At 39.7% G+C, this 14513-nt stretch overlaps 1 protein-coding gene and 1 long non-coding RNA gene across 2 annotated transcripts in view; one reads left to right on the top strand and one right to left on the bottom strand.

Moving 5' to 3' along the window:
* C1H3orf85 (chromosome 1 C3orf85 homolog) overlaps positions 1-14513 on the bottom strand; it is an 80547-nt gene that overhangs the window by 38645 nt on the left and 27389 nt on the right. The gene's annotated exons all lie outside the window — the stretch shown is intronic.
* On the top strand, positions 984-10703 carry LOC146445384 (uncharacterized). The gene is made up of 4 exons (XR_014854801.1): positions 984-1135; positions 3334-3502; positions 4737-4824; positions 8673-10703. It is a non-coding gene; the product is annotated as an uncharacterized LOC146445384 (long non-coding RNA).

The following is a 14513-nucleotide window of genomic DNA, read 5'->3' as shown; positions in this document are numbered from 1 at the left end:
CAGTCAATAGTATGAGTTTTATTTGATAGAAAATATGAGAGAGAGAGAGAAGAAAAGAGAGAAAAAGAGAAGTAAGAAAAGAGGTGGGGGGGACAGAAAGAGGGAAAGAGAAAATATCACCATCCGTGGATCCCAACGATGTTGCGTTGATCCTCTCCAGCCGGTCTTCTCGGTGGTGGTGGTCCCCCCAAAACCACAGGATGCCATGGGTTAATATACACTCAGGCCATGGGCAATGTCCAGGCATGTCCTCCCAGGGGAGGGGAAGTTTCTAGCAGCAGACTCTGCTTGCATCACCTGCACTCCTGTGGTGCCAGGCCTAGCACTCTGGGGGGTCTGTGATGGATTATGACTCCCCCTCAGCTGCCTCTCACGTGAAAGTCCTGTGGATGTGGCCTGTGGGGTTGGGGGTTCCACAGCTGGGCCAGTCTGTGTAAACCTGGCTTCTGTGAGCTGTGCTCTGCCCCCACCCCAAACTCAGCCAGGGATGATTCTCAGCACAGCTAGTGGCTTTGGCCTTTGTGTATGCATACCTTTCCCTCAGCTTGAGATGATTGAACAATAGGTTTCCCTTTATCTAGTGTCAGCAGTTTGACTCAGTCCAAAGTCCCAGTCAGGTATCTTCAGGGAGGTTTCTTTGATTGTAGCTTCTTTATACACTTTTTGTTATAACGAGCAAAACTTTATATCAATGTTTGAGGCATGAACTATTTCAGTCTCTGACAGGAAGTTATAGGGAATAATTTTTTATTACTGATTAGCTGAAAAAATTATTAAGAGGAAAAATAAGTATCAGTATTCTTCAAAAGTAAATGCACAGATCATACAAGCTCTGAGTCCCACAGCATGACCTTTTGATATTGGAAAGGATTTTTAGGTCAGATGTATGTTTGCTTTAGTCTGCACTCTAGCAGATAACATAATTTTCTTAATTTATTTTTATTATCTCACTTGTTTTCATCATTTTTGTTTCTACTAGGTCAGCAAAGAGGGAAATGTGTAGCCTATCAACCAGATCCTACTAGAGAAGTACCTGGGAGCAGCAATCCTTTACACCATGGCTCACTTTGGAATTGAGCTCTCAGTTTGAGCTCTCAGTTTGAGAGTACTCCTGTCTTGGGTGTTTTATCCTCAGGTACCATTTTTTTAGAATACCTCAGAGATACTTTGGCTTTTTTTCTGAGTCCAAGCAAGGAGGAGCCTGAAGGAGCCCTTCCCCTCGTACAGGTTTCCTAGGTTACATAGAATTTTCTTAACATCTAGTGCCTTTTAGGTTTCCCCAAGGCTTCCAAAACAATCACAAATTGTTGCCTGATGTAACACAGGGCCTAGAGAAGACCTGAACTCACCTGCTTTCCTGAATCAGCTGATGGAGCAGCCACAGGCTTTAGACATGGGACATGTTTAGTGTTCTCCATATTGACTATTTATGATTCCACCACATGATGATCCACTTTGCTATTTGGTTGAATAGGGTCTCATCATGTCTCATATTTTACTTAACTTGGTGTGCTTTAGTTACTGTATTCTCTTAACCTGCCAACTTCAGGAATATTTATAAAGAAGATGGAGTTGTGGTTTTTTTAGCAACAGTTTTCTAAAGACGACGGGTAGAACCAGATGTGCGCATGTGCACATACATCTTTTATTTAAGGATTTCTTTTCAGGCACACCAGCCTTCCTCAGGTCTGAAACAGAGTTAGCAGACTTCAAAGCCAAGCACAAAATGAAAGCAATTGCTCAGGTATATACCAAGCCAACCACCTCTGAAAGAAAACCTCGTTAGTATGTGAGCAGAGGCAGTTGATAAGGCACTTACCCCGCTAGGGGAAGAAAAGGGAAAGAAAAAATAATTTATAGTCTGTGGAACATCTAAAGGTTAATGGAAGGGAAAGGAAATTATACTGTGCCATGAAATCAATACCTCTGTTGAATCCCTGTTTTCTAGTGACCAGTAGTTTAAACTGTTAGCTCTAGGCTTGCCTCTGGAAGGTATCTGGGAGATCTTTAGAGGTCAGGACTGTGAGATCAAAGGTGGCATGGTTGTGAAAAGTGCTCTTTGTATAAAACGGCAATATTAAATCTGTGTCAAGAGTCTATCACAGAGATGAATCTCAGAAATATTTCATTCAGCACTTCTAGTCCTTTGAGTGTGCCATGCTGAGTCCCACAGGATGAACTTTTCAGATTGGGAAGGATCTTTTAGGTCAGACGTATGTTTGCTTTTGTCTGCACTCTAGCAGATAGTGTAATGTATCTTGTTAAATGGGATTTACTCTGGCTAAGTCTATTGACATCTCCCTTTCATCTGCAAGATAGCTGTAGCTAAGTGCTACTGCTGCTGTGCTCAAATCCTCAAGTCTATACTAAGTTTTTATTGACTTGTTTCTGAAATTCCTTGTTCTTAAAACCGAAGGCAATCTACTTCACTGTGACAGCACATCACAAGTGGGTAGAGGAGTCCTAGAGAAAACACTGCTGCCCCAGACAGGAAATCTGCCTTTGGCGTGCTGTTCCCATTCTGGAAAGAATATTTTTATAAGAATAAGGACTTCTCTACCCCCTGAAATGATCTTGCAGTAGCAGCCATGCAACCTGGCATTTTCTCATTCTGCTAGGTTCCCTGCTTGCCCTGCATCTGTTTCACTAATCTTGACTCCTTAGGTCTGGAGAAATGCCATGGTCAGGAAGACGTTCCACTAGTTCAGATTGCTCAGAGCCCCATCCAATCTGGCCTTGAACACTTCCAGGGATGTGTTGAACACATCCACAGCTTCTCTGGACAACCTGTTCCAGAGTCTCACCACCCTCACAGTAAAGAATTTCTTCCTTGTATCCAAGAAAAACCTCCTCTCTTTCAATTTGAAGCCATTCTCACTTTTTGAGAATCACTGCCTGTCCTAGTAAAAAGTCCCTCTCCATCTCTCTTGCAGGCCCCTTTAGGCACTGGAAGGTTCTTTAAGGTTTCCCCAGATCTTTCTCTTCTCCAGGCTGAAAAACCCTGTCTCTCTCAGTCAGTCCTTGTGAGAGAGGTGTTGCACCCTCTGATCATCTTCATGGCTCTCCTCTGAAGTCATTCCAACAGGTACACTTCTTTCTTATGCTGGGGACCCAGATCTGGATGCAGGACTCCAGATGGGTTCTCACAAGAGTGGAGTAGAGAGAGGGCCCTGCTGGCCACACTGCTTTGGATGCAGCCCAGGATGCATTGGCATCACCGGGTCATGTTGAGCTTCTTGTCAACCAGCACCTCCAGATTCTCAGCAGGGCTGGTCTCAATCCATTCTCCTCCCAGTCTGTATCTGAGTGTTATAGAACTTTCTCGTTCCTCAGGTGAGTTTTGGGCTGTTCTCCTTTCCGGAAGCCCCATTGCTGCAGTGGCAGGCCTGTTGTCACCACACTTTTTCTGGCTCCATACCTGCAATGAACAATGAGGGAAGCAGCCACAGCATCTGTGACACCAGATCAATAATCTTAAGCACGTCATTACAGCTGGGTGCAAGTTAGTGGAAAATCTGGATACCTTTTCTTCACCAACACTCCTTCAGGAGTTAGCTCCCAGGAAAGTAGGATGACAATTCCCTTATTTCTTCTTCTCACCAAGAATCTTCTTGGTCTGAGCTATTATTCAATAAGATGTGCTCAGCTTAAACTAACATCTTCTCTTTGACAGCAGCCACCCTGGGCTGTTTCAAAGGAATGCATGGAGCTCCAAGGGTCAATATCTCAGTGCAGTTCTGTTGTTGATGTGTGGGATAGGTATTTTACTGAGACAACGGCCAAGGAGCTGGGGCAGGGTGTTTCTCCAAGCAATGGTGAAAGGCTACTGAAGTAATTAAGAAGTTGTTTTATCACTCTGGTGACCCCTACAGAGTCTATTGCCATTTTCACATAAAATAAAGCACAGTTAGATCTGACATATTGCCTTTCTTTAGAGTTCCTACCTGAGCTGATGACAGGAACAAATTAATCCCAGTTTGATCCAGTTTAATTAAACTATCTCGAAGGTGTTGCATTGGCTTGGATGTTTTGATCTTGTTACTACTTTTATTTATTGCAACAATATACCATTTTTGGTCTGCTTTTTGCCAGAAATAGGGTTATTTAGTTAAAGTTTATATTCCTAAGTAAGAGTCTGTGATACATTAATTGAACAGTATTTTTATGTATATGTGGTACAACTGAGGCTGGTAGAGATACTTCCAATCTACTTTTGCAAACATTTTCAATCAGGCTCTTACTGTTCTGTTCCTTGGGAAACTATGATTGTGATAAGAATGCCATACCTGGAGCATTTCTTTTGCCTTTTTTCCAGACTTTGTGAGCATACCTGATTATTCTTTCATTACTGCATAACTACTGTTATTACCTATTCTTTAATAAGTTAGATTGAAAGTACAAAATTATTTTACTGAAATATTTTATAGGGTTTTGCAATGATGGAAACCTTAATAATGAACTAATCACTTTGGCACACTCATACAGGTTAATAATTCAACAGTGCATTAGTTATGTCATTTTAAAATAATTCCTTTTCTTTCATTTAGAAGAAAAGGCCTACTCTGGCCAACTTGATACCTTTATATTTATTCATATGGTTATTATAGAGCCTGTTATTATTATAGTGCCTTAAGTGATTATTATTGTGCCTTTGAGTGCCTTGAAAATAATACTGCATATTTTCTTCAATAAAACTCAATTGGTTCTATTTCCATTTTATAAACAGAAAAGTGAAGAATTACAAACCTGTAATTCTGAGGTGGCCTAGCCTCTTTCCATGGATTTTTACCAATCTTGATCTGTGACTTTGGACCACTCTTGACGGTACAGGATAGAGAAGTTGAAAGGGCTTTTATTTTGCTCAGTCCTACTTACTTATTGGACACGCACAGCAAGTGTCCTCACTGTGTATCAGGTAAGTTACTCACTTGTAAGTGTACTCACTTGCTCAAGCCAGGAGCAGAACTCTTCAGTGCCCCTGAAGACACTGGTTCCTTTATCAGGCTAATGAAGGTGAAGAGAGCAAAGCTGTACACCAAGGGTTATCCCTGTACCTCGATTCTGGACATGTGCACAAGCAGTTTCCTTCATCTTGCTTGTAGAGCTTTCCCAGGGACTGATGCAACTCTGTAGTCTGCCTTTGCTAACTCACAGCAACACAAGACCTACGACTCTGAAGTTCATTTCAGTTAGATTTGTTTCAGTTATTTTAAATCACTGTATTTCACAAATAAATTTCGTTTGCAAGTGCAAAACAAAGTTAAGGCTGAATTATTAAAACAAGTCCAAATATATTGTTTGACTAGAAATCAAATATTTTGCTCTGTATTAAAATTCTATGTTTGATGTTATTTTTCCTATTTTTCAATAATATTTGACCTCAGGAACAAAATTGAAAAATCTGATTTCTAAACACAAAAATGCCAATCATAACACTTGATTCAAAACAATAATTTTTAAATAAATATATTTATTTAGACTTTGGGGGGTTTTGCCCCCCAGTTATCTTGTTTTTAAAATATTCCTTGGAATTTAGTTAATCTCATGCAATGTTTTGGCCTGCTCAAAACAGCATTTTTTGGAAGACTTCATTTACCAGGAAAACTTCACTCAGCTCAAATTATATGAATTTGGGTGCCTTTTCTTTGGCCCAGTCTGAACTCAGTAAGTGAATTATTTTGCCTGTTTTGGTACCAGTGATGAAAAAGTCACATAACAATGCATACCTCAGTGGTGGGAGGGCAGTGGCTGATTTCTACAGCCAGTGTACCACCTTCTGCTGAAGCTGTCATCTGCAGGCAAGTGATTTCTAGATCCATCTGTGCTATTTGTTTCAAGCTGTTCAGTAGCTTCTTCACAGTGCTGTGCTGGTTTTTTATCGTCCTGCCACAGTAACCTAATAAATCCTCTCTTCCTGCACAAAATCAGAGCATGCTTAAGTTTTAGATCTTGCTACCAACTTACATATTTTCTCATGGCTTTCAAGTGTTTTCTTTTCTTTTCTGAAGTTTACAGGTTTTCAGCTCCAGTAGGAGGTAAGTATTCACTGCGGCCATTATAGCTCTATCATCATTTTTATGCACTTTCCTACTTCTCATGCTCTGTTCTGATTTTCTGTTTCAAAAGTTGAGTCACTTTCGCAATTTCTTTGTAATGTATTCTGTGCAACCCTTGTTCTCCAGCATTTTTACAAATTTCTTCTGCCTTCTTAATTGACCTGTCATTTATGGACTGTATCTGTAATTCTTGGGTGATACTTGGTAACCATTCTGAATTCTGATGAACAGAGCAGAAAATTTCAAATCTGGAATACTTTGGAGACAATGAGATGTCTGCAGGCAGGATGAAATTATTATTATTCAGACTGGTTACTAAGCTGTCCTTGCTCATCAAACATGCACACATAAGGAACTATGTATTTTAAGTGTGAGTTTGATTTGGTCAGCTCAATCTATTACATCAATGCTAGAGCTAAATTAATCTTTAGGTATAGACAACTGCAATTTGAGATAAATTGAATCTGTGTTAGTCAGAAGCAAGATACTAGCATAAAATCCTGGCCTGCCTCATTGCTTAGTTTTATAAATATGTATTTTTACAATATTAAGACAATGGTTTTGAAGATCTTCGGTTTTTTTCACTCTATGAAGTTATAATCCAAGCTTATCTCTCTTTTCCTTCCTCTTTCTCGTGCAGAGTTTTATAAGCAGATCATTCTAAATGACTGGACTTTAAAACCAGATATGTAAGTGGGAGTAATTGCTTCTCAGAAGCTGAGATGATTTACTAAAACACATGTGTTTTAGTTTGCTTTTTTACTGTGTGTGTTCCTGATGTGTCATTTCTGTTCAGTACACATCCGTGACTAGTTTTCTGCCAAACTTTGTATCTTAATATTGCCTATAGCATCCAGAGTTACAGTATCCCTTGCCTGACTAAAGTTTTCAATAGTAAATAGCCCTAAAAGAGTTAACATGTTAGGTTGCAGGCCCAGTTATTTTGCTAAAAGCAAAGCTGCATGAAGAATCATTTCCCTGACATTCCTTCTCCTAAGTTATTGCACATGATCTGTTAATTATAACCTTTGCTAGATCGATATCTACCAGAATTCGCATTATTTGTCCTTTTCTCTGCACCCAACAAGAATATGGTAATATCTGTGCAAAGAGTAGCCCATAGAAGGTCATGGGAGGCACAGTTAGATATCCCTTGGAGGCCCTCAAGAAATGGTTTTCCTGCTAGTATTCAGATATTCCCATTTAAAGGATCATCGCAATTCTATAAGGAGTGTCTTGCTGTTAAAACAAAAACCCAGGAGTTATCCTTAAGCCAGATCAAGTTCAGATGGATGAGAAGTTTGTTTACAATGTTTGAAGTAGATGGCATCATTTCAAATATTGGCAAAATATGCATATGTATTAAAAAAGAAGCTGTTCTGTTAATCCATTAACCAAAAAGAAAACATCCTCTTCTCTATTAGCCAACCTCTCCACATAGGCAGGTTTTTTGCTCAAATTCTCAGGAAGGCATTATTGTGCTCATGAGTACCAGTAGATGCAGCACCTTCCAAGTCAACTGCATTGGACTTTGAACCTATTTCCTTGGAATCCCTTGGGTTTCCACTTATATTCAAATCTGCCTCTTCTTTCCTTCCCCATTATGTCAATACTAATGCAATAAAGAAAGAATCTAGGTCTTTTTCCAGGAAATGGTTACTGAACCTCTGCCTCCTTTAGAAATACTAAAGCAACTGCTGACTGACCAGGTGCTATCTTCTGAACATTACTGCCTCTATTAAGCTCATTAAGGGCATAATACCTTTTTCTAGCTGCCCCACTCTCACAGCTTCTCAGCAAGCACATTTCACTGTGAAATGTCTCAGGCCATTGAACATTGTATTTTATTATCAACTCCTAAATGGACAGATACACTCCAGGCAAATAATATCCATTAAATGAGCACATGCCTTCCATTACTGCTTTCTCATTTAGAACAGATACTCTGTAAATCAGCCACTTTAGAATGACACTCAGTGGGTTTCAGGCAGCCAGTCTTACAGCTGAGGAAAACCATAGCTGAAATTTTGGGGCAGAAGGAGTTATAACGCTAAAGGACAACTGTCGAGAGAACTTTGGTGGTCTTTAATTGCTCTGTCTTCCTTTAATTGGGAGATTGGTCAACACACAGAATTGGAGCATCGCAACAAACTATTCAGATTTATGCATTTGCAGAGGCTTTAAGTGCAATGGCCCATTTGATGGTTGAGGCAGAAATACCTGTGATTTTAGGTCAGTGTCACTCCACAAAAGTGGAATCATATATGGAAACATAAAAGGATCATTCCAGCAAATCATGCTCTTGAAAAGGTCAACAAAATGAAAAAAACAGTCTCATCTTCATGCTAAACCCTGAAAGATTTCCAGGTTCTCCTCCTTGTGAATTGAAGTCCTAGTTCTGTCTGTTACTCTGCCTTTGTAGAAAAATGCTTCCAGCAGATGATTTCACTGTAATTCCTAAATCAAAACAAACTGGGAAATACACTGCTGTTTGTGTCAATGTCTAACACTACACAGCATGTGTGAGTGCACAACATTATTTTGCATGCTGGCATGAGCAATGGATCAGACTACAGAACAATTACCTTTACTCTAAAATTGTGCCTTCTATTATAGTGTCTCCAGTTTTAATGAAGATCAACTGTGACAAAGCTACACGGAGTAATGGAAGTATCAGAGTGAAATTGCTTCTTGGAAACAAAAAGCTTTTTAAAAAGTCACAAAAGGACTGGGGGAGCCAGAGTGAATTTTCTACCCTAACATTTTGGCATTACTCTGTGGAACCTTGTGCTATCAGCAAGGAATGAAAAATTGCAGTTGACATCTACACCTGGCATTTGTCTCCATTAACGATTAATGCAGGGACTCTGTTCTCTTGGCTTAGTCTCCACCTGTCAGGTACTCTTTAGGAGAAAAGAATGCAGAGAGAAACCAAATAGATTTAGGCTTCCTTATTTTGAACCAGGTTTTCCAGTGAAATCTATAGACAAATGTTGTATTTTCATCCTTAAGGAAAGAATTTCATTGTGGCCCTGCTTATCTTCACTCCTTCAGATCTGCTGTTCCATCCACTATGTAGTTCCATCTACTATGGAAATTTTCTGCCTGCCTTTTCATATCAGGAGCTAGAAATCAATTTTTATACTTGGCCCATCATTCAAATGGGCTTTCCATGATGGAAAGCCTGTGGCAGAGGTGTGCTTTGATAGGGAGAGCACTTCTCTGTCTCTGACACAGGAAGTAAAACGTTACTGAAAGACAGAGCCAGAAGAGTTCTTCTGTCTGCTATGGGAACAGCAACTCCTTGGCGGAGAGTCAATGAAGCAGGAAAGCTGGAAGGTGCATGTCTCAGAGGAACATCCCACAGACCGCCAGCAGTGGACCTGATATGGCTGTAATTGATTTCAGATACCCCATCTCCTCCTAAACCAGAGGATAATGTTCAAGAACTTTGTCCTGAAAGCTGATGGTTTTTTCTTGCATTGAGCAGGAATGGCTGCAACTTAAGACAGCACAGAAGAAGCATCACACCCACTAGCTTTTAAACACATTGTTGTTAGAGGTTATCCATATCATCTTTCTGGCATGTTAGTGCACAGACTTGATATCTGCTTGTTGTAGCTCCCAGGAGCACTCCTCAATTCCTAGAACTGGAGGCATGCTGCAGCAGTAACCCAGTTCTGTAATATTTTGGGGCAATTATCCCCATCATGCAATGTAAAACTGGGCCAAATTTTTCCAGGGCTGCTGGGGCATGCTATGGTCCTCTTCCATAGCTGAGTTATAATTGTCCAAAGAAAGGTGATATTTTGTGATTCTCCATGGTCAGTGGAGACATCTTTGAAAGACAGCATAGAATGCAATAAAAGAAATAACAAGACCAAAGTCTGGGCCAAGGCGATTGCTGAATAGAAAACCAAGAGAGTTGTTATAGCAACAGATGAAGGAGGTGGGTTTTCTTTTAACCTGAATCTCAGAATCCTAGCATAGCTGTAACTGTGAGAAAGTTTAAATGGTATCTCTTAGGCTTATGTGTATTTGCTGTACTTGCACTTCAGGCTGACCAAAGATGAGTGCCTGTACTACTGCGATCATAAACCCATTTTTACGACCCGTTGAGGATCTACACTTTGGATATATCAGCCCAGCCCATGGTCTGCTCTAACTGGGATGTGGTTTTTGTAATACAGGCATTTGCACAATGCTCTGGAGCCCATATGGACCAAGCTCCCATCTGCCCATGAGCTACTCTGCAGGCACGACCTGGCTGAGTTTGCCTTGTTTTGCTCTCAGCAACAGCACTCTGAAGATCACAGGGATTTAAAGCAGAGTGGCAGCTCCATCCCTCACCTGGCACAGGGCAAGTCTAATCCACTCATTAATAACCAAATATCAGCTGCATGAGCCTGGATTTGAACTAGCATTCCTGCCCCTAGTAATGCTAAAATAGTAGCTATTACAAGAGTAAGAGTTTTCCTCACACACAAAAGTAGAAGGGATTAGAAGCAGCCACAAACAAGGCATAGATGAATACATGTAACACTAAAAGCCAACCAGATATTTGACCTCAGGTTCATATTTCTGTAAACATGTATCTTGGCAATGTATCTATCATTCAGTTTCTCAATATGATGCAATAAAGGCCCTTTCTCATTCATCTAGGCTGTCTTGTTGTGTTATGTTACAAATGATTACTGTTAATTCTATGTTTAATTGTGCTTATCATAATTTATTTGCTATCCAGTGATTTTAACTGTTGGACATAGCAAAATATGGTTGTTTTCTCTTCTGCTTCCTTCTGCTTCTCATTTGTGGATGCTGAAAGCAGCTGGACTTGTTCCATGTGAATGGAAATAATTATGGGCATGTACAACAAATTCATTAATCTCAAGAAGACATCTCATGCAGTTACTCTTCGAGTACTCTTCATGAATTTTCTTCCTCTTTCCTGGCCCTACAAAATTCCTTTCTTTTATTTTACCATCACGAACCTGTATTCTGAGAATCTACCTCCTTTCTCTTGCTAATGGGGTTTGGAAGCACAATGCATTTCAACTAAAACTGGCAATGTTTCTTAAACCAAGGCGCCTGCCCCAGATGCTCTGGAGAAAAGGGTAGCCCTGAATCTTTCAAATGCAATTGGAGCACTGGGACTATTTTGTACATTGTGAACCCAAAAGAGACCAATTTTGGTCTGTGTCATTGCCCCTTACTTTTTATATATATTTATCCTGGGTTCCAAATGCAGAGCAGTCAGGACACAAATATTTTATTTTTTGGAGTTTAATAGTCTGAAAATAATCCATGTTTTTTCCACTAGAATCACTTTTATTTTCCTCTTGGTTTTTCCTTTTTGATCCTCGTGAGCAATTTGTCAGTCCTTTATCAAACTAGCAGTAAACTTTGTTCCATTGGTGCCTAAAGGTTCTGCTTGCCCTTGAAGTCACTGTCAGATGATTCGGTTCCAATCTTACTCTCCAAAGCTCCCAAAGTGCTTGAGTAGGAGTTCACATGGAAAACTGAGTACAGGCTAGAGTGCTGAAGACAGACAGTGACTGTGCAGTGCACTATGAAGGCTTTCAAAGAGGGTAAGAACCATGCAGTACTGGATGTGTTCACGTTTCAGTACATACACATTAATGTACATATTTCAAGAGGTTGGTCATCCATACCCTTTCAAGTCTGAGCACAAGGACTTGTGTGCATAACCCTGTGGTACAGCTAATGAACTTCTGGAGATATGCAGATGGAAGTTGCTCCTCCATCTCAAAATCAAAGCTGATAATGCCCACATCATTGCCTTTTAAATCTACTGGATTTGATCACATCAGCGAATATTTCCAGCTTATCCATATTAAATTTACGTTACTTCTATTTCTTATTTACCACAAATACACTCATCTGTGTGAAAAAATGAGATCAGCAATTAATGGAAGGAAGCTTTTGAGGATGTTTCAGATATTGTTCACTGTTATCTGCCAAATAGAATAATGAGGAAATACAAGGCAGTGCATGCATTGTATCTAATGTAATTAGTCTCCTATTGCTGAGGATGTAGGGAAGAACACAGTCAGCAGGTAAAATGCACCTCTGGGTAAATATATATAGAGTGCAAGGCTATTCTGAAATACAAAAAACATACAAAATTAGCAGGTTTTTCACTGTAGTTTATGGTGTTATGTATACATAGTACTTAATTACCTTGAGGAGGAGCTGCAGCGAGGCTGCATGGAGATTGAGTGTTGGGAGAGGCAATGCAAATTTGGTATGACAAGTTATTATTGAATCTTTACATCAGTTAGATTTTGCAAAGGTGCACTTGAGGCAGTCATCAAAATTATGAGAGGTGAATGGCAGTGGAAACTCAAGAATGTATTTATCTTATAATGCACTGTAGACTTATCTGCACAACTGTTGTGTTTTAAGTCCAGCTGGAAATTAAGCACTACACAGCAGCTTACCAGGGGAAAAAATGCAGCCACAACAAAAGTGAAGTCAGTTAAGAGCTGAGTTGTATCTGCTACTCAGTGTTGAATGGAGATTCAATATTTTGTATGATTTCTGAGTTCTTGCCCACTTTCTTGTGGAAGGTTTGATGGCAGGACAAAGAGCTTTCTGTTTGTTTTTGTGAATGGGCCTCCAATCTATGCACTGAACCTAATTACATGGATAGCGCTTGCACAGGCATGCCTGGGAATTGCATTTCATGATCCAGAAGGTCCATCTGAGGTCTATAAAAGTAAAAAGACCAAACCATAATCTACTATTTGCATATGCAGATTGATCTTCCCATCTTCAGTTTTCCAGAGGATATTTTTTGTATTTTCAATTTGTGCCTATAACTAGGGCTGGTCAGAAACATCTCCATTTTTAAATGATTATAAATTGCTGGTAAGAGTTGTTTTTAAAACCCCCCTTAATTTTTTTTTCTGAAATACTACAGGAGTAGTGCTATCAACAATTATCAACCCATAATGGAATTTTCACTTGAAAAGGAGACAGGCATAATAGCAGATGTGGGAAATGCCTGGGAAATCACCAGAACTGAAGTGTGGCAGAGAGGGGCTTTACGCCCTGTGCTATGTATTGCTAGTGATTGGCCCAGATACCTGCATGCAGACTATTTTGAGCTGTGCATACACATAATCCCTTTTCCTCCTATGCCCCCTATCAAACTGAAAAGCTGTGCAACGTTTTAGGTTCGCAGGAATTAAAAACCCTCCCCAGTTTATAAAAATTTGGGGATGTAAAAATTCCTGTTTGTTTGCAAACTTCAGCTGCCCTTTCCAGATCTATAATCCTACCCTTGCTTACAACATGTCACTGCAACAGTATTTTAATTTGAAAAATTTGTTTATGACTTGAGTAGCTTTTCTAGTGTCACAGCCCTGTAATATACCCCAGTTTTGGAACTGAGGAACTAACTTCCTCCACTACTGTCAAAAACACATGGACAAAATATCATAGTTGTGTTCTCAACATTTTGAACTTTTCTGGTGTCTTTTGTGAGTAGAGCTCACTACAAGATCATAAATAAGTTTCATAGAAACATTTAAGCTCTTGATTCAACGTTCTGTATTTTCAGCCTAATCTAAAGAACAGATTTGACTCACAGAGAACAGAGTAGTGTTGGCATTAATTTCTAAATGAAACCTGAGGATAGCAAACTGTGTGTATATGCATAGATGGACACCAGGAATTGGGGCAACAGACTATCTTGTAAATGGTCCCTGGTCAAGTGTCATTTTCTTTAAAATGTCCTGTTTTCTCCATAACTGGTGTCTTTGGCTAGGAAATATTTTGCAAGGACAGGAAAAAAAATCAGCTATTTCAGCAGGGACACACAATCATTTAATTGCTTTTATTGCATATTTCCATCTCCGCAAAGTACAATCTGCATTATTTTTATAGTGTCATAATATTCTTTCCAGTTCAATAGCATTCTTCAAGGAGAAAATCTCAGCTGTTTTCTGTAAGTCTCCCACCTCGGAAGAAGATTTAAAATCAGTTGTATCAGCAGCTTGCTCTTGCTGGCACTGTGATTATATTTTCTTCCCCCCTCCCTGTGTATCCTAATGCCTTTTTCTGTTCCCTGCCACAGCTCCACTCCTGAACCAGCCAAGCAAAATTAAAGCTTCCAGGCTTTCTAGCAACAGGAGTGTCCTAGGCAAAGGATATTGGGTATCCAAACAGCTATGTGTTAGCAACAAAAAATCTTCCTGTCCAATTATTGAGATATTTGCACAAATTTATTTATGGCAAGATTTTGCGCTAACGGACACAGAGTGAAAAAGTTATATTGGAAAAAAAGAATAAGTAATTGTTGATGTGAATGTAGCGAGACTTCGTTCTGTTTCTTCACTGACTTTAAGACTTGAGAGCGTAGAACTTCATACTGTCCTAATTAGGATGCCAGGGGAAAGAAATTATTTAGATCTTTGTTTAGTATTCCATAGA

Source organism: Lichenostomus cassidix, chromosome 1 (assembly GCF_008360975.1).
Source record: "Lichenostomus cassidix isolate B80296 chromosome 1, HeHo_3.0, whole genome shotgun sequence".
NCBI classification, from domain to species: domain Eukaryota; kingdom Metazoa; phylum Chordata; class Aves; order Passeriformes; family Meliphagidae; genus Lichenostomus; species Lichenostomus cassidix.
This window is presented reverse-complemented; position numbering and strand designations above follow the sequence as displayed.